Genomic DNA, 27441 nt, shown 5'->3' with positions numbered 1-27441 from the left:
AGACATTGTTGGCACTAAAATAACATATCCTCTGTTCATTAGTCACTTCTCTAGGCCCCTCTTATATTACTATTGCATTCCAATTTGATTTTTTATTCATACAAAAAATACAAAATTTACTGTTATGCAGACTACTGCATTATTGTAAAAATGGTATAAATAATATCAGTGCACTAGTGAAAGAATATTAGACTCCCCAGTTGACGTGTATTGGACGTGTGGTGCGATTTGCTTACTCCTGAACATTGGTAAAAATTGAACATTTCAGCTACTTTGAGCTCAATTTTATGGTCGTTTTCATCGTGAAACTAATCAAAATCATCTCTATTTCTGTTATATGTTTTCCATTTTATCACGTGAGACCATGAAAACGAGAATAAAACGATAAATACTATACGAAAATACACCTCAAAAAAAAAACGGTCAGTTTCTTTTTTCTCGTGCACTGCGTGCTGCAGGATTTTTTTTGTGGTGCACACTGACCACACAGACCCATTCTCTCACACGTGGGCCTACCAGCTTTCTCCTGCTCGATTTGAAGCCGCTAGAATTTATGCGTATTCACCCTCTGGTGGCCTGGTGGTTAACGCTCTCGCTTCACACGATGAGGGCCTGGGTTCGATTCCCAGCCAGAGTAGAAACATTGGACGTGTTTCTTTCCACCTGTTGTCTATGTTCCCCATCAGTAAAATGGGTACCTGGGTGTTAGTCGACTGGTGTGGGTCGCATCCTGTCCTACACAGATGACAGCAAGGAAATGAGTGAGCTACTCAAGTCCCAATATGACTCAGTTTTTAGCAAGCCGCTAACCAGACAGAGTCGAAGATCAAAATGAATTTTTTATGGGAGAGCCACAGAATTTGGTTAACACAAGCCTATCCGATGTTATCCTGACGCCAAATGACTTCGAACAGGCGATAAATGACATGCCCATGCACTCTGCCCCAGGGCCAGACTCCTGGAACTCCGTGTTCATCAAGAACTGCAAGAAGCCCCTATCACGAGCCTTTACCATCCTATGGAGAGGGAGCATGGACACGGGGGTCGTCCCACAGTTACTAAAAACAACAGACATAGCCCCACTCCACAAAGGGGGCAGTAAAGCAACAGCAAAGAACTACAGACCGATAGCACTAACATCCCGTATCATAAAAATCTTTGAAAGGGTCCTAAGAAGCAAGATCACCACCCATCTAGAAACCCATCAGTTACACAACCCAGGGCAACATGGGTTTAGAACAGGTCGCTCCTGTCTGTCTCAACTATTGGATCACTACGACAAGGTCCTAGATGCACTAGAAGACAAAAAGAATGCAGATATAATATATACAGACTTCGCAAAAGCCTTCGACAAGTGTGACCATGGCGTAATAGCGCACAAAATGCGTGCTAAAGGAATAACAGGAAAAGTCGGTCGATGGATCTATAATTTCCTCACTAACAGAACACAGAGAGTAGTAGTCAACAGAGTAAAGTCCGAGGCAGCTACGGTGATAAGCTCTGTTCCACAAGGCACAGTACTCGCTCCCATCTTGTTCCTCATCCTCATATCTGACATAGACAAGGATGTCAGCCACAGCACCGTGTCTTCCTTTGCAGATGACACCCGAATCTGCATGACAGTGTCTTCCATTGCAGATACTGCAAGGCTCCAGGCGGACATCAACCAAATCTTTCAGTGGGCTGCAGAAAACAATATGAAGTTCAACGATGAGAAATTTCAATTACTCAGATATGGTAAACACGAGGAAATTAAATCTTCATCAGAGTACAAAACAAATTCTGGCCACAAAATAGAGCGAAACGCCAACGTCAAAGACCTGGGAGTGATCATGTCGGAGGATCTCACCTTCAAGGACCATAACATTGTATCAATCGCATCTGCTAGAAAAATGACAGGATGGATAATGAGAACCTTCAAAACTAGGGAGGCCAAGCCCATGATGACACTCTTCAGGTCACTTGTTCTATCTAGGCTGGAATATTGCTGCACATTAACAGCACCTTTCAAGGCAGGTGAAATTGCTGACCTAGAAAATGTACAGAGAACCTTCACGGCGCGCATAACGGAGATAAAACACCTCAATTACTGGGAGCGCTTGAGGTTCCTGAACCTGTATTCCCTGGAACGCAGGCGGGAGAGATACATGATTATATACACCTGGAAAATCCTAGAGGGACTAGTACCGAACTTGCACACGAAAATCACTCACTACGAAAGCAGACGATGCAACATCCCCCCAATGAAAAGCAGGGGTGTCACTAGCACGTTAAGAGACCATACAATAAGTGTCAGGGGCCCGAGACTGTTCAACTGCCTCCCAGCATACATAAGGGGGATTACCAACAGACCCCTGGCAGTCTTCAAGCTGGCACTGGACAAGCACCTAAAGTCGGTTCCTGACCAGCCGGGCTGTGGCTCGTACGTTGGTTTGCGTGCAGCCAGCAGTAACAGCCTGGTTGATCAGGCTCTGATCCACCTGGAGGCCTGGTCGTGGACCGGGCCGCGGGAGCGTTGACCCCCGGAACTCTCTCCAGGTAAACTCCAGGTAAGATATAACTCTAAACAATATATGAATTTAGATTTAGAAGGGAAATGTGAAAACAGTCTAAATATAACACAAGGTTGGCAAGGCAAAAGGGCATAACACTTGCATCCTTCAATCTATACTGTCAGTGAAGATGCCTGATCATAACCGGCCGCTGGAGCGCTCACCTCCGGAACACCCTCCTGGTATACCTACCTTCATAAGACCATAAGAATATTAAAGCATTTCACCCACCCATTGCACACACATGTGCAACATGTGTTACATTAAAGATACCCAACTGTTGCACGTGTCTTATTCATCCCCTTCGTGGAAAATGTTTCGGTCCTTGGATCTTGATCATTTCAAATATGTATTGGAAATGATCAATGTCCACAAACCGACGGCTGTCATTTGCCTTCTTAATGAATGTTTTCCATTTGTACACATCAATCGTACCCCACAACATCCTTGATTCTAAGTATTTCCAGAGTATGTAAATGCAGTGTTCTTGACCCATTTTCGTAAGAAATGTTTCTGATACAAGACATTAACTTTCTTACTCGTTGCATGTTTTATTGCGCAGTTATGTCCATTCTATAATATGGAGACCAGAACTAGTCTCCATAACCTGACTCCTTGTCAATGAAATAAACTGAAATATAACCCATAGATTACCTGAAGATGATTCAGGAGTCACTGTCCCCGCGGCCTAGACCCAGACCAACCCTTCTGGTTAATGGTCCGATTAAGCAAGCTGTCGGGGCTGGCCGCATGCAGCCCAGCCCAAGTGTTTGTGCTAACTACAGACGGCGCAGGCACTTGTCCTTCCACAGCGATGCGCGCGAAACACAGCATTATCATCACGACTACATTGATGATACTTATCTGTCAACAACACGTGGTATCCTCGTACAGGAAGATTTTTCTGCAACTCCACTGCTAAACAACCAACTGATTAACATAACTTATTTTCACTAGTGGGCCACGCTCACTGTAGCGTCAACTCCAGCTGCTGTACCATAATTCACCCCTAGTATATAAGATATGGCGGCGTGACTATTTTAGGCTTAGGGACTGATCATCACTTGAAGAATGAGACACTTATGCAACATATTGGAATCTTTATTGAGGAAACGTTTCGCCACACAGTGGCTTCATCAGTTCAATACAAAGAAGAACGGTGTAAGGAGAGGAGGCGTCTGGGGTAATCAGTCCCTCAGCCTAGAATCAAGACTGAGGGACTGACTACCACCTAGAATATTTATTGAGAGAAGTACTGTTCTGGGGATCTTCATCAATCCTCTCTCACTAGTGGACTGCTTAAGCTCCAAGGATCGAAACATCTCAGCAATAAATATCCTAGTATTGCACATGCCTCATTTACATACTTTACATATTTCTTCTCCTTTGTTAATACCCATCTTCCACTTAAACACTTAAATCATGTCTGCCCTCATTCTTCCTGTTACAAGATAATGCAATTTAAGGGATTTCAATCTTTCTTCACAAGGAAGATCTCTTATGTTATATATTAATTTTGTTATCCATCGCTGAATGTTTTATTACGAATTTATATTCATTCTGTAATATGGAGACCAGAACTGAGCTGTATAATCTAAGTGAGGACTTACTAATGATATGTAGAGCTGTAGTACAACCTCTGGACTTCTGTTGCTAATACTTCCTGATATAAATATCGGTAATCTGTTTGCCTTATTACTTACACTTAGGCATTGCTCTCTTGGTTTCAGGTTGCTTCTTACCATAACCCCAAGTCTTTTTCGCATTATGTATGGCCAAGTTCTACAATATTTAATTTATTAAAATAAGGTTTATCGACATTCCCGAGCTTCAGAACTTTGCATTTATCTACACTGAACTGCATCTACCACTTTTCTGTCCACGACATGAGTTTGTCTAAATTATCTCGTCAAGGTCATTAATGAATATTATGGACAACAATGGGCCTAAAACTGATCCCTGTAGAACGCCACTTGTTACAGATCCCCATTCCGATTTTACCCCATTTATGCACACTCTTTGGTTCTTGTTGGTGAGCCATGACTCGATCCACGACAGCACTTTTCCCCAAATACCGTGAACTGCCTCTTTCTTTAGTCTTGTGTGTGGTACTCTATCAAAGGCTTTACTAAAATCCAAATAAATAATATCAAATTCTTTATCGTGATCAACAGCCTCAAAAGCTTTACTGAAGAAAGTTAGTAAGTTAGTTAGGCATGAACGGCCCCTCGTGAATCCATGCTGAGTATCAAAGATCAAATTATCCTTATCAAGAGAGCGTCTTATAGTATCAGCTATAAGAGACTCCAGTAATCTGCCTACAATTGAGGTCAGGTTTACTGGGCGGTAATTTGACGGTAACGACTTGTCCCTTGCATTAAAAATAGAAATTACATTAGTTATCTTCTACATATCAGACACTACACCTGTTTGAAGAGATATAATAAAAATGTTAGTTAATGGTTCACAAAGTTGCATTTTGCACTCCTTAAGAACTCTTGAAAAAAGTCCATCAGAGCCCGGGGATTTATTTTACTTTAATCGGTCTAAGTTTTATTACCATATCCCTAGGACTGTGATATTACATAATTTATTTTCTTCAGGCCCACTATAAAAATTAATTACTGAGATATTATTAGTGTTTTGTGTGAAAACCGGGAGGAAATAATTATTAAAAATCGAGCACATTTCATTCTCCTTGTCAGTAAGCTTCCCACTTATTTTAAGAGGACCTATCTTTTCTCTAATCTTTATTCTAAATACCTGGAAAAAGCTTTCGGGTTAGTTTGAAAATCATTTCCCACCTTTATTTCATAGTCCTGTTCAGCTTTTCTTATCCCTTTCTTAAGCTCCCTCTTAATGTGTGTATAATGATCCACGAGATGGCCATCACCTCTTTTGATACGCCTATAAATTCCTTTCTTCTGCCCTAAAAGATGTTTGTGCCTAATGTTCATCCATTTCGGATCATGTCTATTCGGTCTTATTTCTCTAAACAGAATAAATGTTCCGATGACAGGTGTTCTCTAAGTCCATTGTAATCTGCTAAGCGACAATTTGGGACTGTTACTAAATTATTCCTATCCTATTTCCAATCGATACTAAAGGTAACTGATTTGTAGTCGCTTACACCAAGTTCCTCTGTAATCTCTAGATTATTAATAAGTGTGTCCTTGTTAACCAGAACCAAGTCAAGCATGTTATTTCCCCTCGTTGGTACTGTCAAAAACTGCTCCAGAAAAAGTCTAACTACCTCCAGGAAGTCATTTGACTCAAGATTCCCAGTCAATGAATTCCAATCTATTTGACTAAGGTTAGTCTCCTAGAATTGCTACGTTATCGTGCCTTGTGGCCTTAACAATTTCCTCTCAAAGTAGTCTCCACTGGTCCCTATCCAAGTTTGGGGGACGGTAAATCACGCCTAAAATAAATTTTTCATGCCCTTCCGAAAATTCTGCCCAGACTAGTGTGTTCTTTCAGTTTTAATACCCACATTTATGCAGCAATTTCAGTGTTCTCCGACATATATTGCCAACCCGCCCCCCTTCCCGTCCCTTTTATCAACGTGGAATAACTTGAAACCTTGAACGTGACATTCAGCAGGCATGTTCCCATCCTTCATGTCAAACCACTTCTAAGTTACAGCAAATACGTCAGTTTTACCCGCACTTGCAACTAATCTCAACTTGTCTATCTTGTTTCTAGCACTACGACTATTTGTATAATATATATTTAGAAACCCTCCCTTCTCTTTTCCCTCCCTGCTCAATCCTGCTCCTTCACTGTCTCTTACAACTAGCCTCTCCTCTTGCAACTACTTTTTCTTCTTACAACCTCTCTTCTTACAGCTATCCTCTCATCTTACAACTAACCTCTCCTCTTACAACAATCATCTCTTACAACTATCCCTCTCCTCTTACAACCTCCTTCACTGTCCTCCTTTAACTTCGCTGTCTCTGTCTCTGTTTTCTTAATTCATCAATTCGCCGTCTCCAATTGTAGAGGATAAGAGTGAAGTAAACAAAAAAAAAAAAGTTAAGAAATAAGGAGAGGGGGAGTAAAGGTGGAAAAAAAATAAAGGGAAGGGAAAGGGGAAGAGAAGAATAAGGGAAGAGTGAGGGGAAGAAGGAAGAAGAGTCGTGCGAGAAGAGTGAGGGGTAAAGGGTGAGGGGAAGAAGGAAGAAGAGTCGTGCGAGAAGAGTGAGGGGTAAAGGGTGGGAGGAGTGAACTACGTATTCCCTTCCCCCGCACCCCTCATCACTTATCTTTCACATTATTTATTAAGTCATACATCTAATTCTCTGTCCACCCAAGAAACCAGCCTACACATTCATCAAGCCAATTACACACCCATGAAGTTAGCCACACATCCATCAAGTTAGCCACACATCCATCAAGTTAGCCACACATCCATCAAGTTAGCCACACATCCATCAAGTTAGCCACACATCCATCAAGTTAGCTACACATCCATCAAATTACCCACACATACGTCAAGCCAGCCACACATCCATTAAATTAGCCACACATACATCAATTTAGCCACACACCCATCAAGTTAACCACACATCCATCAAGTCACCCACACATCCGTCAAGGCAGCCACACAGGCAGCCATTCCAGGAAGTAAGTTTAAAGTAGCACACGAGGGAAGACGTGATTGTTGTTGTTGCCCAGATGCTGGCCAACCCAACAACTAAGCAGGTGTTTAAATGAGCTGGCCTCTCTCCCCTACCCCTCAACCACACCACCAATACAAGCACCCTCATCACCACCACAATAACCACCTCCACTTGCACCACCACAGCCACGATCACCGCCACGAGCGGCGCCACCACCGCCCCCCCCCCCCCACACACACACAAGCTTCCATGCTACCAGCTCAGCGCCAGACCTGATGTTTACACAAGTCCGCCCTCCTTCCACTATCATCACTACACGTGCTCTCTCATACACTCACCACCAACTATCTTGGTTTTTCTTCTTTTCTTTCTTCTCTCGATGACTACACTAAATATCAAGTGTCAGACGATACATCTACTTGATGTCATTGCTAGAGGTATCTCAAAAGCGCTTATATTTACATTTTTTTGTTCTGGGGTGTTGGAAGGGACTGCTTCAGTTGTCTTTACGTATAAATACGGTAGTCTTTTTTTTTTTTTGCTAGTATGTACGGAATGAATTTGTGCTTTAGTTATGTTATTTTGTGTATGAGGGAATACAGCTCCCTCCAGCAAATTTACAATGTTTTGAGTAACACACACACACACCTAGTAAACTGTTGCTCAAGCATTCTTTAACACACTCATGTTCTTCACACACTCAAGCGTTAGATCACAGTACTCACCTGTCACTCAACTACAGCACACACCACACACCTGCCACGCCTTACCTGTAATTAAACAAACAGGAATTAGCCACAGGTGAAATGATCTTCTCTAGATAAAGAAGTGTGTATCACGTGTACTGCAAATGTGCCAGACAAGCCTGGCTCAAGATGAGAAAGTGGGAAAACTCTAGAAACTCATCAAAGGTATATCAGAGGTATATACCCAGGCACTACATGACACTTGTGGCTCAAGTTAGTCCTCACACCAAAAAAAAAAAGTTAAGGGTTTAATACTACTAATTACTCAACTGTTAAAAGCGTTTTATACGAGTACATAAACGTTAAGTTTATTTATGCCTAACCAGCCTTAGTGACATAAAATTTGATACCACTCAAGTTTCTTGTGTTATATCGCATTTCATCCCCCCCCCATCCTCAAAAAAGTCTGTCAGTATTTCCACCCAACTCAAAGGTTATGCAATATAAGTGTCGACTTTACGGACAAACTAATGAAGCAACAGCAGCAACAACAGTCATAGCAGGAACATCAACAACAACAATAGCAATGCCAGCAGCAATAGCATCAACAGTCGTAGCATCAACATCAACAACAGCAGCAACACCAGCAGCAGCAGTAACAATAACAAGGATCAGCAACATTAGTGAAGGTGGTACTAATAAAAAGAGCAGCAGTAAGAGAGGTAAATATAAACGGTGGCGGCAACAGTGTGTGGACTGTGTTGGCGGTGTCAGCGGCGGTGGAGGCCTCAACGACAGTGGTAGTAGCATGGCAGGGAAGGACTGCGGTGGCGGCGGTGGTGGTGGTGGTGGTGGCGACGACGGCGGCGGCGGCGGCGCAGCATTCCCCCAGAGAGCAACACGCCGTGTGTAACCTTTTAAAGCTATAGTGCCACCACGCCCGATTGTCTAGTGGCCACACTACGCAAGGTACCCACCTACCTACGTATATACACACGGATTTATTAAGGACATTATATACAAGATGTCCATGTTGGGTACGGTACGCGGCTCCAGCATGCAGTCCGCACCTTATGATGGATTTCCAGAAACTAAACGATATACCTTTGATGAGTTTCCAGAGTTTTCCTACTCCCGGAGCCCGGCCTTGGGCCAAGCTCCGAGAGTAGTAGTAGCAATAGCAGTTGTAGTAGTAACCTAAATCTATAGATTAAAACAACGTTAATATAAAAGGAATACAAGACGGTATGGACAATTTTTCTTTATAAAGTCATGGGGTTTAGAAATGTTGCGACGACACGAGGTGCATGACTATGGATGCTGACTGAACTATATATGCAGGCTGCATCTCCTATATCTGACATCTGTATTCGATCTACGAAAATGTGTATCAGGTTCAGGTTTTTAAGACCATCTCTGAAGCGACTGGAAGATACAGAGCCTATAGTGTCTTCTGGTGGAGACTTCCATATTGAGCCTTCATTTGCATGGAGGTTCTACCCAAGCTGACTCAAACACCTGCGATATCAAAAATGTAGTTATCGTCGTGTTCTGCTTATATATTCTGACAAAGCCCTTGAGAAGAGCTTTACGACTGCGTTTATATTTGTACCATGTGTGTGTGTGTGTGTGTGTGTGTGTGTGTGTGTGTGTGTATATATATATATATATATATATATATGTCGTGCCGAATAGGCAGAACTTGCGATCTTGGCTTAAATAACAACGTTCATCTTGCCATATAGGACAAGTGAAAATTTGTGTATGCAATAATTTCGCCAAAATCATTCTGAACCTAACGAAAAAAATATATTTCACTGTGTTTGTTTAGTATTAAATTATTGTAAACAAATTTAAAATATATTTAGTTGGGTTAGGCTAAAATAAATTGTTCTTGTTATAATAAGGTTAGGTAAGTTTTCTAAGTTCCTTTTGGTGCAAAATTATAAATTTTTAGTTCAACATTAATAAAAAAAATATATATTTAAACGTATAAGAGAAAATTTTAGAAAGGACTTAATTTTAAATGAGTTCTTGCTAATTGACCAGTTTTACATATTCGGCACGACATATATATATATATATATATATATATATATATATATATATATATATATATATATATAAAAACAAAGAGACAAACAAACATACACACACACACACACACACACACACACACACACACACACACACACACACACACACACACATATGCAACAAGCCACGAGGGTTGGAGATCTTTAACTCAAGTACTTTCACACTTCTCAGTGCGTCATCAGGAGCTGTGCAATGTTGCAAGGGCAACAACAGGAGAAATGGGGGAAGTTTTTTCAGGGTATGGTAGTGCAGTGGCACCAGCCAATATATGACTGAGGGAGAGGCCCAACGGAATGCCAACTACACACTGGTCCCCCCTACACCCCACCCCATATGGGGTCGGGTGGAGTAGGTCTCACAATTTGCAGATAGCTTGAGGTAAAATAACTAAGAGATAATTAATAGCCAGCCCTAACCTTCTAACTGCTGGGAACAGGTCATGTGACGTAAGAAGTTACATTACAATAGTGCATCTTTTACATACATAATGCAGCTAATGTGAACAACTTTCTAACTAATGAAATAAAAGGAATAAATTCCTCATTTTGTCAACCGGTGTCGCAGAACGTTCTAGAATATTCAGGAAATACTCTCAGTGTCAGTTAATATGCCTGTGTGAATTCTCCTATTCAGGCTTTTCTTTCTTATAATAACTAGGCAATTCTTGATTTTTTCCCCTTTTAACATCATTACTCTCATTATTATTCACTATCATCTACTATCATTATTATCATCATAATATTACTAAAAACCTAATTCAGTAAACCACTAAACTAGTTGCAATCAACTATGTGAACCTTGTACCACTGTACCTAGACGGGTTAGGACCAACAGGTCACTGCCTCTCTTTTTGGCTATCCTAGGATGATCACCCATGTGCACCCATACCTAAATGGGAGGACCGGTGTGTGGTTGGCATTCCGCTGGGCCTCTCTTCCTCAGTCAGTATTGGCTGGTGTCACCGCGCTACCATACTCGCAAACAACTTACTCTATTTCTCCTGTTGCTGCCATTGCAACACTGCACAGCTCCTGATGACGCACTGAGAAGTGCGAAAGTAATCGAGCTAAAGATTTCCACCCCTCGTGGTTTGTCTTGCATTAAGAATGCCTGCATATATATATATATATATATATATATATATATATATATATATATATATATATATATATATATATATATATATATATATATATATATATGTGTGTGTGTGTGTGTGTGTGTGTGTGTGTGTGTGTGTGTAGATGTTTTGTATATTGGGTAAATATAAACATTTGTAAAGTGAGGGTGTATTACTTGGAACCTGATTGAGTGATTCTTACAGATATTTGTCGAGTTACAAGGAACTTTAGGTAATTCCCTGTTGTAGATCCCCTTGCACATATACGCTGAGGTAAGGATAAACCAGAGAGAAGCAAATCGTAATAATGTCTGAGGTACACACTAAGACATTTTTTAAAAGACTGTCCAGCGTTCTGAACATTTTCTTAAGATACAGTACGGGAAACAATAGACAGCTTCGAGCGCGGCTCTGAGGCACCTCTAAGTTGACAGCTGGAGATGATGAAGTATTGTTATTATTATTGTTATTATTATTATTATTATTATTATTTATGAGTTGTTTAGTGTCTGCCGTCAAGTTTGGGCTTTATGTTAAAACATGACCTCTGAGTTCATAATGTTCTAAAACCTTAGGGACTAATAATATTGCCTGAGACTGAAGTTAAAGTGACGAGGCCAGAAGTCGGGTGCATGGTAACAATACCAGCACATACCAGTACTGGAAAGATTATGTAACAGTAATTCACTCAGATCCCTCTAGCCATCAGATTCACCAAGGTGAACATAATTAAACTGATTTATTGTGCCACTTCCTGTCAACTAAAGTTAAAACCTGACAATGATTGACAATGAACTATACATATTTGTCAATTGAGTGTGTCATCTTAAATTCTGTGTCAGTCCTCCAGTAATTCCCTAATTTCCCACTAAATTTATGATGTACCCTGCATAGTATCGTTTACAAATATATTGACATTACTGCAGTATGAAAGTCAGTGTGGTTATAATGAACACTGAAGATCCCAGAACAAAACCTGGAGATGCAACACTTAGAAGAATCTACTATAATTTGGTATTTCTCCTCCATACCTGTGACAGGTTTCGAGGGTTCTCCCTGCAGTCTTACTTCAAGTCAAACTTACCTGTTGACTAGCAGACGTCTACAGGCCTTTACATCCATCAATGCTGCAACTTTCGCCATCAACCTCGCGAAACATATAAAGCTACATGTTTATAAACTAAAATATTAATAAATTTTGGCTAATTCTTGGTTGCTCTTCATTGCCTACTCGGGATTGTCTCTAATTCTTCTCTAGTACTTAGTGGGAGATTTTTTACCGGGGTTTCAAGCTTATCGATTGTACGTGTGTTATGTCACCTGTAGAGCGTCGACCTTACAGCTAAAAGGATCCAGGTTCGATCTCAGGCATGGTCGAAAGGAATGTGCAAATTTCCTTACAACTGCTGCCTCTGTTCATCTAGCAGTAAATAAGTTTGAGGGTGCTAACAGACTGTTGTGGATGGCATCCTGGGGGGGTGGAAGAATACCTCAGATAGCGATTTGGATTTAAAATTAAATAAAGTAGGATAACAGCTCCTGGTTTGTAAATGGGATTACTTAAATAGAAGCTAATTTGAAATAGTTTAATGATTTTAATTTCTTTTTTACTAATAGTAAATTAACAAACTTTATTTCCAAGGCCTACTCTGCTCCCAAACTTATTTTTGGTATATTGGAAAAGAGAATTCGACTGTGCTCCTGTAATGACACAATCGCTCTTATTCTTCCTTTCTTTACATTTCTTGGTTACTACATTATGTATTCAGATATTTAGGAGTGGACGTGTCAGCAGATGAGTCTATGAAAGATGAAGTGAATCACAGAATTGACGAGGGGAAAAAAGTGAGTGGCGCACTGAGGAGTATGTGGAGACAAAGAACTTTGTCCATGGAAGCAAAGACGGGAATGTATGAGAGTATAGTTATACCAACACTCTTATATGGGTGTGAAGCATGGGCGGTGAATGTTGCAGCGAGGAGGAGACTGGAGGCAATCGAGATGTCGTGTCTGAAGGCAACGTGTGATGTGAATATTATGCAATGAATTAGTAGTTTGGAAATTAGGATGAGGTGCGGAAATTAGGAGGGGTTTCTGAAGTGTAGAGAGGATGGAACAAAACAGAATGACGAGTTCGAGAGTGTATAAATCTGTAGTGGAGGGAAGGCGGGGTAGTGGTCGGCTTAGGATAGGTTGGAGGGAGGGGGTAAAGGAGGTTCTGTGTGCGAGGGGCTTGGATTTCCAACAAATATGCGTGAGCGTGTCAGATAGGAGTAAATGGAGACAAATGGTTTTTAGGACTTGACGTGCTGTTGGAGTGTGAGCAAGGTAACATTTATGAAGAGATTCAAGGAAACCGGCAGGCCGGATCTGAGTCCTGAAGATAGGAAGTACACTGCCTGCACTCTGAAGGAGAGGTGTTAATGTTGTAGCCTTATAACTGTAGTGTAAGCGCGCCTCTGCAAAGACAGAGATGGAGTGAATGATGGAAGTTTTTCTTTTTCGGGACACCCTACCTTGGTGGGAAACGGCCGATGTGTTAATAAAAAAATATAGTAGCTTATTATGAGTGTGAAGCAAACAAGTAGCCGTCACACCAGTGAGTCCGACCACCAGGCCAGAGGCTGCTTCACCGTGGCCCACCACTGAACAACGGTACCACTTAACTGGTCATCATATGGCAGGTGGTTTTTCCTGACTGCAACAAAACAGGAACAGCAAATGGGTGTTGTCTGGTGTCGTAGTGTAATCTGGTGTAGGAGTATGACAGTAGTGTGGAATGGTGTAGGAATGTGACAGTGTGGTCTGGTGCAGGAGTGTGACAGTGGTGTGGTCTGGTGTAGGAGTGTGACAGTGGTGTGGTCTGGTGTAGGAGTGTGACAGTGGTGTGGTCTGGTGTAGGAGTGTGGTCTGGCTGCCTTCAAGAGAGAGCTGGACAGATACCTAAAGTCAGTGCCGGATCAGCCGGGCTGTGGCTCGTACGTTGGACTGCGTACGGCCAGCAGTAACAGCCTAGTTGATCAGGCCCTGATCCATCGGGAGGCCTGGTCATGGACCGGGCCTCGGGGGCGTTGATCCCCGGAATAACCTCCAGGTAATCAGTGGTGTGGTCTGGTGCAGGAGTGTGACAGTAGTGTGGTCTGGTGCAGGAGTGTGACAGTAGTGTGGTCTGGTGCGGGAGTGTGACAGTAGTGTGGTCTGGTGCAGGAGTGCGACAGTAGTGTGGTCTGGTGCAGGAGTGCGACAGTAGTGTGGTCTGGTGCATGAGTGTGACAGTAGTGTGGTCTGGTGCGGGAGTGTGACAGTAGTGTGGTCTGGTGCAGGAGTGCGACAGTAGTGTGGTCTGGTGCATGAGTGTGACAGTAGTGTGGTCTGGTGAAGGAGTGTGACAGTAGTGTGGTCTGGTGCAGGAGTGTGACAGTAGCGTGACAGTAGTGTGGTCTGCTGCAGGAGTGCGACAGTAGTGTGGTCTGGTGAAGGAGTGTGACAGTAGTGTGGTTTGGTGCAGGAGTGTGACAGTAGTGTGGTCTGGTGCAGGAGTGTGACAGTAGTGTGGTCTGGTGCAGGAGTGTGACAGTAGTGTGGTCTGGTGCAGGAGTGTGACAGTAGTGTGGTCTGGTGCAGGAGTGTGACAGTAGTGGTCTGGTTTGGTAGTGTGGTCAGGAGTGTGACAGTAGTGTGGTCTGGTGCAGGAGTGTGACAGTAGTGTGGTCTGGTGAAGGAGTGTGACAGTAGTGTGGTTTGGTGCAGGAGTGTGACAGTAGTGTGGTCTGGTGCAGGAGTGTGACAGTAGTGTGGTCTGGTGCAGGAGTGTGACAGTAGTGTGGTCTGGTGAAGGAGTGTGACAGTAGTGTGGTTTGGTGCGGGAGTGTGACAGTAGTGTGGTCTGGTGAAGGAGTGTGACAGTAGTGTGGTTTGGTGCAGGAGTGTGACAGTAGTGTGGTCTGGTGCAGGAGTGTGACAGTAGTGTGGTCTGGTGCAGGAGTGTGACAGTAGTGTGGTCTGGTGCAGGAGTGTGACAGTAGTGTGGTCTGGTGCAGGAGTGTGACAGTAGTGTGGTCTGGTGCAGGAGTGCGGGGTGTAGGAATGACTGAGGGTCCAGAAGGAAGACCCTGACACACATCACCAAGTACACCAGTATGAAGCAAGCTGACGCACCAACACAAGAACAGGTGCCGCTCCTGACCAACCCGTTACTGGTCCGCTACCTTAATGTTCCCTTTACCTTCACCCACCCCTCCTCCTAACCTCCTTCACTCACCCTCCTCCTCCTCTTCACCCCCACCCACCTACCCACTTCCCTCACTCACTTCCTCACACACCCATCCTTCTTCATCACCTACCTCACAACTCTGTTCAAGATAGGAGTTATCACAGCTGGAAAATATAGCGAGATGGGTTACGGCCCGTATAGTTAAAGCGACTATCGAAGGACACCTCCAAGTGTTTAAAATGTATTCTCTGGGCCGAAAGAGAGACACCCTGATACAACACACCTGGAAGATATTGAAGGGCCAGGTCTCAAATCTACACACTAATATAACTTACCGGAGCAAGGGGTATGGAAGAAAGTGTAAAATAAAACAGTGAAAAGCCAAGGCGCCATATACACAGTGCAACGTTAAGATAACATCAGTGGCTCAAGACTGCAATATGCTACTAGCAGATATCAGAAATATTGCTGGAACACGTCTAGAAGTTCCCAAGAGGAAAGTGGATATCTATTTCCGTCAAGTGCCAGATCAGCCAGGCTATGATGACTATGTGGGCCAGCGGGAAGCTAACAGAGACAGCGTAGTTGAAGAAGCACTCAGCAAAGAAGCTTGGTCAAAAGAAAGGCAAGTAGGTAGGAAGTCCACACAATCGGTCACAGGTATATCACAAGTATACCAACCCTCCCTCTCCTCCCCTCCCTCACCCACCACCAAAATCACTCCTTCGTTCTCTTTCGAGTGCCCTACCTCGATGGGGGATGGGACGATACCAAATTTTTTGCCGATACCGATCCTATCAAAATTAGCCGATATCATTGATAACGATATTTTGGTACAGCCCTTCTCTACATAAGCTGTACATGTTGACCAAAACCCCGCCACTCCAACCCTTCCCCCCACACCACTACGCCCCATAAGCTCTACATGTTGACCAATACCCCACCACTCCAACCTTCCCCCCACACCACTACGCCCCACTTCAACTTTCCCCTGAGGTAAACTTTCTACCTCTGGTGTGTTTGGCACTCCGTTAATCACCACAGTCTTCCTCATATCTTCCTCTACTTTGTCAATATAACAACTGAGTCGCCTTCAAATGGTTCAAGAGTATATGGTTCACCAAACTCCGCTAAAGTGTCTTACAGCTCTCATCACATAACTTCGTGACGCATGGTTAACATTCCCTATATACCTGTGTTGGACTGTGACAAGGTCTATACCTGTGGTGTTGGACTGTGACAAGGTCTATACCTGTGATGTTGGGCTGTGACGAGGTCTATACCTGTGGTGTTGGGCTGTGACGAGGTCTATACCTGTGGTGTTGGGCTGTGACGAGGTCTATACCTGTGGTGTTGGGCTGTGACGAGGTCTATACCTGTGGTGTCGGGCTGTGACAAGGTCTATACCTGTGATGTTGGGCTGTGACGAGGTCTATACCTGTGGTGTTGGGCTGTGACGAGGTCTATACCTGTGGTGTTGGGCTGTGACGAGGTCTATACCTGTGGTGTTGGGCTGTGACGAGGTCTATACCTGTGGTGTTGGACTGTGACAAGGTCTATACCTGTGGTGTTGAACTGTGACGAGGTCTATACCTGTGGTGTTGGGCTGTGACGAGGTCTATACCTGTGGTGTTGGGCTGTGACGAGGTCTATACCTGTGGTGTTGGGCTGTGACAAGGTCTATACCTGTGGTGTTGGACTGTGACGAGGTCTATACTTGTGGTGTTGGGCTGTGACGAGGTCTATACCTGTGGTGTTGGGCTGTGACGAGGTCCATACCTGTGGTGTTGGGCTGTGACGAGGTCTATACCTGTGGTGTTGGGCTGTGATGAGGTCTATACCTGTGGTACACAAATAACCCAGCACATAAAAGAGAGAAGCTTACGACGACGTTTCGGTCCGACTTGGACCATTGACAAAGTCACTTTTATGTGCGGGTTATTTGTGTATCGTTCCAGTCACGGTATTGTGCCTTTTTGTTATTTATTTACCTATACCTGTGGTGTTGGACTGTGACGGTCTATACCTGTGATGTTGGGCTGTGACGAGGTCTATACCTGTGGTGTTGGGCTGTGACGAGGTCTATACCTGTGGTGTTGGGCTGTGACGAGGTCTATACCTGTGGTGTTGGGCTGTGACGAGGTCTATACCTGTGGTGTCGGGCTGTGACAAGGTCTATACCTGTGATGTTGGGCTGTGACGAGGTCTATACCTGTGGTGTTGGGCTGTGACGAGGTCTATACCTGTGGTGTTGGGCTGTGACGAGGTCTATACCTGTGGTGTTGGGCTGTGACGAGGTCTATACCTGTGGTGTTGGACTGTGACAAGGTCTATACCTGTGGTGTTGAACTGTGACGAGGTCTATACCTGTGATGTTGGGCTGTGACAAGGTCTATACCTGTGGTGTTGAACTGTGACGAGGTCTATACCTGTGGTGTTGGGCTGTGACGAGGTCTATACCTATGGTGTTGGGCTGTGACGAGGTCTATACTTGTGGTGTTGAACTGTGACGAGGTCTATACCTGTGATGTTGGGCTGTGACGAGGTCTATACCTATGGTGTTGGGCTGTGACGAGGTCTATACCTGTGGTGTTGGGCTGTGACGAGGTCTATACCTGTGGTGTTGGGCTGTGACGAGGTCTATACCTGTGGTGTTGGGCTGTGACGAGGTCTATACCTGTGGTGTTGGATTGTGACAAGGTCTATACCTGTGGTGTTGAACTGTGACGAGGTCTATACCTGTGGTGTTGGGCTGTGACGAGGTCTATACCTGTGGTGTTGGGCTGTGACGAGGTCTATACCTGTGGTGTTGGGCTGTGACAAGGTCTATACCTGTGGTGTTGGACTGTGACGAGGTCTATACTTGTGGTGTTGGGCTGTGACGAGGTCTATACCTGTGGTGTTGGGCTGTGACGAGGTCCATACCTGTGGTGTTGGGCTGTGACGAGGTCTATACCTGTGGTGTTGGGCTGTGATGAGGTCTATACCTGTGGTACACAAATAACCCAGCACATAAAAGAGAGAAGCTTACGACGACGTTTCGGTCCGACTTGGACCATTGACAAAGTCACTTTTATGTGCGGGTTATTTGTGTATCGTTCCAGTCACGGTATTGTGCCTTTTTGTTATTTATTTACCTATACCTGTGGTGTTGGACTGTGACGGTCTATACCTGTGATGTTGGGCTGTGACGAGGTCTATACCTGTGGTGTTGGGCTGTGACGAGGTCTATACCTGTGGTGTTGGGCTGTGACGAGGTCTATACCTGTGGTGTTGGGCTGTGACGAGGTCTATACCTGTGGTGTCGGGCTGTGACAAGGTCTATACCTGTGATGTTGGGCTGTGACGAGGTCTATACCTGTGGTGTTGGGCTGTGACGAGGTCTATACCTGTGGTGTTGGGCTGTGACGAGGTCTATACCTGTGGTGTTGGGCTGTGACGAGGTCTATACCTGTGGTGTTGGACTGTGACAAGGTCTATACCTGTGGTGTTGAACTGTGACGAGGTCTATACCTGTGATGTTGGGCTGTGACAAGGTCTATACCTGTGGTGTTGAACTGTGACGAGGTCTATACCTGTGGTGTTGGGCTGTGACGAGGTCTATACCTATGGTGTTGGGCTGTGACGAGGTCTATACTTGTGGTGTTGAACTGTGACGAGGTCTATACCTGTGATGTTGGGCTGTGACGAGGTCTATACCTATGGTGTTGGGCTGTGACGAGGTCTATACTTGTGGTGTTGGACTGTGACGAGGTCTATACCTGTGGTGTTGAACTGTGACGAGGTCTATACCTGTGGTGTTGAACTGTGACGAGGTCTATACCTGTGGTGTTGGAGTGTGACGAGGTCTATACCTGTGGTGCTGGGCTGTGACGAGGTCTATACTTGTGGTGTTGGACTGTGACGAGGTCTATACCTGTGGTGTTGGACTGTGACAAGGCCTAGACTTGTGGTACTGGGCTATGACGAGGTCTATACCTGTGGTGTTGGACTGTGACGAGGTCTATACCTGTGGTGTTTGACTGTGACGAGGTCTATACCTGTGGTGTTGTACTGTGACGAGGTCTATACCTGTGGTGTTGGGCTGTGACGAGGTCTATACCCGTGGTGTTGGGCTGTGACGAGGTCAATACCTGTGGTGCTGGACTGTGACGAGGTCTATACCTGTGGTGTTGGGTTGTGACGAGGTCTAAACTTGTGGTGTTGGACTGTGACGAGGTCTATACCTGTGGTGTTGGGCTGTGACGAGGTCTATACCTGTGGTGTTGGGCCGTGACGAGGTCTATACCTGTGGTGTTGGGTTGTGACGAGGTCTATACTTGTGGTGTTGGACTGTGACGAGGTCTATACCTGTGGTGTTGGAGTGTGACGAGGCCTATACCTGTGGCGTTGGGTTGTGACGAGGTCTATACCTGTGGTGTTTGGCTGTGACGAGGTTTATACATGTGGTGTTGGACTGTGACGAGGTCTATACTTGTGGTGTTGGACTGTGACGAGGTCTATACATGTGGTGTTGGGCTGTGACGAATTCTATACCTGTGGTGTTGGACTGTGACGAGGCCTATACCAGTGGTGTTGGGTTGTGACGAGGTCTATACTTGTGGTGTTGGACTGTGACGAGGTCTATACCTGTGGTGCTGGGCTGTGACGAGGTCTATACTTGTGGTGTTGGACTGTGACGAGGTCTATACCTGTGGTGTTGGGCTGTGACGAGGTCTATACCTGTGGTGTTGGGCTGTGACGAGGTCTATACCTGTGGTGTTGGGTTGTGACGAGGTCTATACTTGTGGTGTTGGACTGTGACGAGGTCTATACCTGTGGTGTTGGAGTGTGACGAGGTCTATACCTGTGGTGCTGGGCTGTGACGAGGCCTATACTTGTGGTGTTGGACTGTGACGAGGTCTATACCTGTGGTGTTGGGCTGTGACGATGCCTATACCTGTGGTGTTGGACTGTGACGAGGTCTATACCTGTGGTGTTGGACTGTGACGAGGTCTATACCAGTAGTGTTTGGCTGTGACGAGGTCTATACCTGTGGTGTTGGACTGTGATGAGGCCTATACCTGTGGTGTTGGGCTGTGACGAGGCCTATACCTGTGGTGTTGGACTGTGACGAGGCCTATACCTGTGGTGTTGGACTGTGACGAGGTCTATACCTGTGGTGATAGACTGTGACGAGGTCTATACCAGTAGTGTTTAGCTGTGACGAGGTCTATACCTGTGGTGTTAGGTTGTGACGAGGTCTATACCTGTGGTGTTAGGTTGTGACGAGGTCTATACCTGTGGTGTTGGGCTGTGACGAGGTCTATACCTGTGGTGTTGGGCTGTGACGATGTCTATACCTGTGGTGTTGGGCTGTGACGAGGTCTATACCTGTGGTGTTGGACTGTGACGAGGTCTATACCTGTGGTATTGGGTTGTGACGAGGTCTATACTTGTGGTGTTGGACTGTGACGAGGTCTATACCTGTGGTGTTGGAGTGTGACGAGGTCTATACCTGTGGTGCTGGGCTGTGACGAGGCCTATACTTGTGGTGTTGGACTGTGACGAGGTCTATACCTGTGGTGTTGGGCTGTGACGATGCCTATACCTGTGGTGTTGGACTGTGACGAGGTCTATACCTGTGGTGTTGGACTGTGACGAGGTCTATACCAGTAGTGTTTGGCTGTGACGAGGTCTATACCTGTGGTGTTGGACTGTGATGAGGCCTATACCTGTGGTGTTGGGCTGTGACGAGGCCTATACCTGTGGTGTTGGACTGTGACGAGGCCTATACCTGTGGTGTTGGACTGTGACGAGGTCTATACCTGTGGTGATAGACTGTGACGAGGTCTATACCAGTAGTGTTTAGCTGTGACGAGGTCTATACCTGTGGTGTTGGGTTGTGACGAGGTCTATACCTGTGGTGTTGGGCTGTGACGAGGTCTATACCTGTGGTGTTGGGCTGTGACGAGGTCTATACCTGTGGTGTTGGGCTGTGACGAGGTCTATACCTGTGGTGTTGGACTGTGACGAGGTCTATACCTGTGGTGTTGGGCTGTGACGAGGTCTATACCTGTGGTGTTGGGCTGTGACGAGGTCTATACCCGTGGTGTTGGGCTGTGACGAGGTCTATACCTGTGGTGTTGGGCTGTGACGAGGTCTATACTTGTGGTGTTGGACTGTGACGAGGTCTATACCTGTGGTGCTGGGCTGCGACGAGGTCTATACCTGTGGTGCTGGGCTGCGACGAGGTCTATACCTGTGGTGCTGGGCTGTGACGAGGTCTATACCTGTGGTGGTGGGCTGTGACGAGGTCTATACCTGTGGTGGTGGGCTGTGACGAGGTCTATACTTGTGGTGTTGGACTGTGACGAGGTCTATACCTGTGGTGTTGGACTGTGACGAAGTCTATACCTGTGGTGTTGGACTGTGACGAGGTCTATACCTGTGGTGCTGGACTGTGACGAGGTCTATACTTGTGGTGTTGGACTGTGACGAGGTCTATACCTGTGGTGTTGGACTGTGACGAGGTCTATACCTGTGGTGTTGGACTGTGACGAAGTCTATACCTGTGGTGTTGGACTGTGACGAGGTCTATACCTGTGGTGCTGGACTGTGACGAGGTCTATACTTTTCATGTGAAAGATAAGGACAGTCTCATCTTCATTACTTCACGGGTTATACAAGTGAGGAATAAGGGCTCGTAGTTTAGGGTGCCCACACTCAATACTTCTCTTCAAATATTAATACTAGAGTGAGTTAACTACCTGTCTGGGATCGCTCTTTGTCCAATGTGGTAGTAAGAGTGGCTTACCTGTTGAGGGTTCCTGAGGTCACCGCCCTCGGTACCCGATCCTGAAGCAGGTGTCCTAGTTGCTGGCCTGAGTGCGCAAGTCCAATATAAGCAACTAAGACTGATGAGGAACTGCATAAAGGAGAGAGAGCACAGGGAGTCACACCTAGCTCTAAATATTCAGTATGAACTCTTGTCCATCTTAATTGTCTTCTCCCGTTGTGTCACTACTATGTCATCTAGTATTCAATGTTGTGGTGCTCTCTTGCTCTCTCTCTCTCTCTCTCTCTCTCTCCCCTAGTTCAGCCAATTTGTTTGTTCAGAAGGAAACACTTCTTGATCTTTTACCGAGTTTCTTGCATTTCTCTTATCATTACTTCAACTACCTCACATTCTTTAAGAACTGCTGACTTGTTCCATTACTGGTTATTCTCTACGTAGCTATGTAACAGTGCCAGCTGTTTCCTGTTTTCCTCGCTGTCATTTTTAAAGTGTTGCCGGGTTTTTTTTTTCCTCCCACTTGCAATATATTCATGGTTTGAAAACATTCTCACACCACAAATGCTACTTGTGCAGAGTTCAACGTTTCTTTGCCGTTGTTTTGATTTGCCCATCTAAGGCTAAATTTGTGTTTTTATTGTGTCTGGAAGCTTATAAAAGGCAGCAGCGATACGCATTCGTTCTTATTTAGCTCATTTTGTATTACTCAGCCACACACCGAGTCCTTCCAGACTGAACTGCTATTTGGTTGATTCACTTGGTGACCAGCTGGGTCACTGTCGGATTGGTGCCATGGACACAGTGTAATTACCCCTAAGTGCTGTGTGTTCCATTGTGTCTGACCCTACGTAACGTCTTCCGTCCAGAAAATCTGTAAGATAACTATGTTGTTGTATCTTAAGGGAATTAGTAAGGAAAGACAAGAAATGAGAATACAACTTCACCCTTCCCCCACTGTATCAAAATGTGGATTATGGGTGTAAACTCACTCCTTAGAAACAGCTATGTCAAGGAGGTTTTTGTGTGTGCATTGTGTACAGGCGCACAAAATTGTGGTGTGTACACCCCCCCCCCCCACACACACGAAGAGACACGTAAGACCACGTGGTATTCAAAGTCAGTTTAATGTTGGGTACACTACGGTGTAGCTCGGAAAAATTAGGAGAGAGATCCTATCGAGTTGTAAAAAGTCTGCAATTTGGGCTACTATTCTCAAACAGCCGCGGGTGCGAGCACCTCCAGTACCATTAACACAGTAATTGACTCCTCTCTTACAACTTCATTCAGAAAACACAACATTCACTGGTTCACAAATTTTCTTAATGTATTAAGACACATCTTACTCTTTATCTGCCTTCTTGCCCAATTCCTTACATACCTCTACTTACTAGCCTTTATTTCTTCGTCATGTCTCGTTCATTTTATCATGGTCATAGCCTAGTTATTGTTACCACCTGCTTGCTGAACTGAGCTCTCACTTATAAACTTGCTACACGAATTAATGCATGAAGGAGTTGCTTGGTGGATATCTGTATCTGTTTTCAACATTTCTGAAAATGTTTTTGCCATGTTTACTGCTTGTCCTTCAGTGACCCATCATGCTCTGCGCCTCTCATCTCGTGCCTTAATTTATAGTTGTCCTGCCTTTCATTTATTCCTTTACTCCATTTGTCTCCCCCACACTAATGTTTTGAGCGCCTTTTCATATTTTATTTAGTAAGTTTTCCAGTGTTTATTCTCTATCATTCCCCTCGCTCTATCTCTCAGTTCGTTTGTTCTTCATTACTTGCACAATTTCTCTCATTATACTTTTCAACAATAAGATTAGATGAATGTGTGGTCTCACAGGTGTGTGTGCGTGTGTGTATTAGTTGTGGTTGTGTGTAGTTATGGTTGTGTGGGGTTGTGTGTGTGTGTGTGTGTGTGTGTGTACGTGTGTGTATTAGTTGTGGTTGTGTGTAGTTATGGTTGTGTGGGGTTATGGTTGTGTGTAGTTATGGTTGTGTGGGGTTGTGGTTGTGTGTGTGTGTGCGTGTGTGTATTAGTTGTGGTTGTGTGTAGTTATGTTTGTGTGGGGTTGTGTGTGTGTGTGTGTGAGTGTGTGTGTATTAGTTGTGGTTGTGTGTGTGTGTGTGTGTGTGTGTGTGTGTGTGTGTGTGTGTGTGTGTGTGTGTGTGTGTGTGTGTGTGTGTATGTCTGTATGTATGTGTGTATGTATGTGTGTATGTAGTGTGTGTGTGTGTGTGTGTGTATTAGTTGTGGTTGTGTGTAGTTATGGTTGTGTGTAGTTATGGTTGTGTGTAGTTATGGTTGTGTGGGGTTGTGTGTGTGTGTGTGTGTGTGTGTGTGTGTGTGTGTGTGTGTGTGTGTGTGTGTGTGTGTGTATGTCTGTATGTGTGTGTATGTGTGTATGTATGTGTGTATGTGTGTATGTGTGTATGTATGTGTGTATGTAGTGTGTGTGTGTGTGTGTGTGTGCGTGTGTGTATTAGTTGTGGTTGTGTGTAGTTATGGTTGTGTGGGGTTGTGTGTGTGTGTGTGTGTGTGTGTGTGTGTGTGTGTGTGTGTGTGTGTATGTCTGTATGTGTGTGTATGTGTGTATGTATGTGTGTATGTGTGTATGTATGTGTGTATGTAGTGTGTGTGTGTGTGTGTGTGTGTGTGTGTGTATTAGTTGTGGTTGTGTGTAGTTATGGTTGTGTGTAGTTATGGTTGTGTGTAGTTATGGTTGTGTGGGGTTGTGGTTTGTGTGTGTGTGTGTGTGTGTGTGTGTGTGTGTGTGTGTGTGTGTGTGTGTGTGTGTGTGTGTGTGTGTGTATGTGTATGTATGTGTGTGTGTGTGTGTGTGTGTGTGTGTGTGTGTGTGTGTGTGTGTGTATGTATGTGTGTATGTATGTGTGTATGTATGTGTGTATGTGTGTATGTGTGTGTGTATGTAGTGTGTGTATGTAGTGTGTGTGTGTGTGTGTGTGTGTGTGTGTGTGTGTGTGTGTGTGTGTGTGTGTATGTCTGAATGTGTGTGTGTATGTGTGTATGTATGTGTGTATATGTGTATGTATGTGTGTGTGTGTATGTGTGTATGTGTGTATGTGTGTGTGTATGTGTATGTATGTGTGTATGTGTGTATGTAGTGTGTGTGTGTGTGTGTGTGTGTGTGTGTGTGTGTGTGTGTGTGTGTGTGTGTGTGTGTGTGTGTGTGTGTGTGTGTGTGTGTGTGTGTGTGTGTGCGCGCGCGCATGAATATAAACAAACAAGTCTCCCTACCAAAGCCTCTCTAGCAGTCCCAGGTAACCCCCACTGCGTCATATATCCTTCAAATATCTCTTCCACTTATAACCATATTAAGATATTCCTTACTGTACAATGCATCACACACCGTTAGCAATTATCCCTTGCAAGGAGCCTACACTGAGGCTTTACCATTCCTCTTCGTAGGCTGGCGACGGCTGACTCACATCTGCCCTCCTACCCCTTCGTAAGTGTGATCGAAGGGACCTTAATTCTGAAACTTTGCTGTGTAGTGGATGACTGACACTCATACAAACTCTAATATCGTCTTTATGTCCGATATAAGAATGAGAAAAGGAATTGGCACGAGCATTGTGCTCTGATTTGACTTACACTTTGGGTCTGATTTGTTATGAAGCTGAAGATTCATTTACACACGTTTATGGGTATTTATTTTACATGTATTTTGTAAGCTTTTACATCGTATTTACACTAATCTTAGGGTTTCACAAAGTTTGTGTGTTGTGTCTTCATTTTGTTTGTCTTCCAACGCCTCCAAAAGCATGTGTTAGTGGTTTAGTATTTGCGAGAGACAGGAAGGAACTTCTCTAAACCCACGTTGTCCTTGGTTATGTGAATGTTATTTCATGGGTTTAGTATGTTCTTGCGTGTGGAAATGTGCATGCCTCTTATGGTAATGTTTATTTTAACATGCCCATCTGCTGAGCAAGTGATGTTAGTTGTAAAACTAGTGAAGGAAGCAGTGTGATCCAACATGAGTAGTACTGCCACTCTTATAAGGGAAACAAGAAGCAGAAACACCAAGACGAGACAAGAACTGAAGCGCCTCAGAGACGGAAGGAACGACCCTGAGGAAAGTACAGAGCCGAAGAAATATCCAAGGAAGGAAAACTAAGATGGAAGGGAGTGGAAAAGAGTGAGACAGACGAGAGGGTAAGGAGAAATGTAAAGGAAGGGAAGAGGAGGAAGAATAGTGAGAGAGAATGTGCGTGTCAGGACACGGGGATTGGTTATTTTACTTCGTGGTCAATGATTTGGTGGAAGCAGGAGACGAGGAAGACCAAACTGGTAGAGAAGGCAGAGAGTAGAGAAAGAAAAGAGGCAGGCGAAGCTAGGTGCAGTAGTGTAGTGTCACTTGACGCAAGGTGAACAACCAACACGTCACGCAACTTCCTTCACACCCCCCTGCACTGTGATGGTCCCCCCCCCCCCGCCACACACACACACACACACACACACTTCCTCCGTCCTCTTTCCCATGAATGTGGACCGATGGGAAGCGAAATATGTTTGTTTAAAGAGAGAGAGTGTGTACTCACCTATTTGTGGTCGCAGGGATCGACTCACAGCTCCTGGCCCCGCCTCTTCACTGATCGCTACAGGTCGTCTCTCTCCCTGCTCTATGAGCTTCATCATGCCTCGTCTTAAAACTATGTATGGTTCCTGCCTCCACTACGTCACTTACCAGACTATTCCACTTCCTGACAACTCTATGACTAAAGAAATACTACCTAACATCTCTTTGAGTCATCGGAGTCTTCAATTTCCAACTGTGACCCCTTGCTTCTGTGTTCCATCTCTGAAACATCCTGTCTCTGTCCACCCTGTCAATTCCTTGCAGTATTTTGTATGTCCTTATCATGTCTCCCCTGTGTGTGTGTGTGTGTGTGTGTGTGTGTGTGTGTGTGTGTGTGTGTGTGTGTAAGAAGTTTTGCACACAGTGTATGATGGCCACCACTCACTACGCCATACGGAGGAGGAAGAGCAGGGAGGTATGGAGAAATAGCAGAAAAAAGAGGCTGGGGTAAAGTCAGTGACGAGAGTGTCCTAGTTTACATATTTGCCTCCGTCGCATTGTATGATCAGAGCAAAGTCTGGAAAAAACCGCAGCAGCAGCACCATCACCACCAAGCAACAACAGCAGCAGCAGCACCAAGCAACAGCTGACGTTGCTCTGCTACCAATTCCAAACATAGTATACCAGCACACATCACTTTTATACACACACACACACACCCTTAGCTCTGGGACTAATGTGTCCTACGAGGAGAGGTTAAGGGAAATCGACCTGACGACACTGGAGGACAGGAGAGATAGGAGGGATATGATAACGACATATAAAATGCT

At 44.7% G+C, this 27441-nt stretch overlaps 1 protein-coding gene across 5 annotated transcripts in view; it reads right to left on the bottom strand.

The window, feature by feature from the left end:
* lilli (AF4/FMR2 family member lilliputian) overlaps window positions 1-27441 on the bottom strand; it is a 470466-nt gene that overhangs the window by 181113 nt on the left and 261912 nt on the right. For 3 of the 5 annotated variants that reach the window (XM_070084377.1, XM_070084372.1, XM_070084366.1), the window contains exon 2: window positions 7900-7944. The exons of the other annotated variants lie outside the window; for them this stretch is intronic. The gene's annotated coding sequence lies outside the window, so the exon portion shown is untranslated. The remainder of the gene's footprint in view (window positions 1-7899; window positions 7945-27441) is intronic. 5 annotated transcript variants of the gene reach the window in all.

Source organism: Cherax quadricarinatus, chromosome 1 (assembly GCF_038502225.1).
Source record: "Cherax quadricarinatus isolate ZL_2023a chromosome 1, ASM3850222v1, whole genome shotgun sequence".
Lineage (NCBI taxonomy): Eukaryota > Metazoa > Arthropoda > Malacostraca > Decapoda > Parastacidae > Cherax > Cherax quadricarinatus.
Note: the sequence above shows the minus strand (reverse complement) of the source record. Positions and strands in the feature narration are given on the sequence as shown.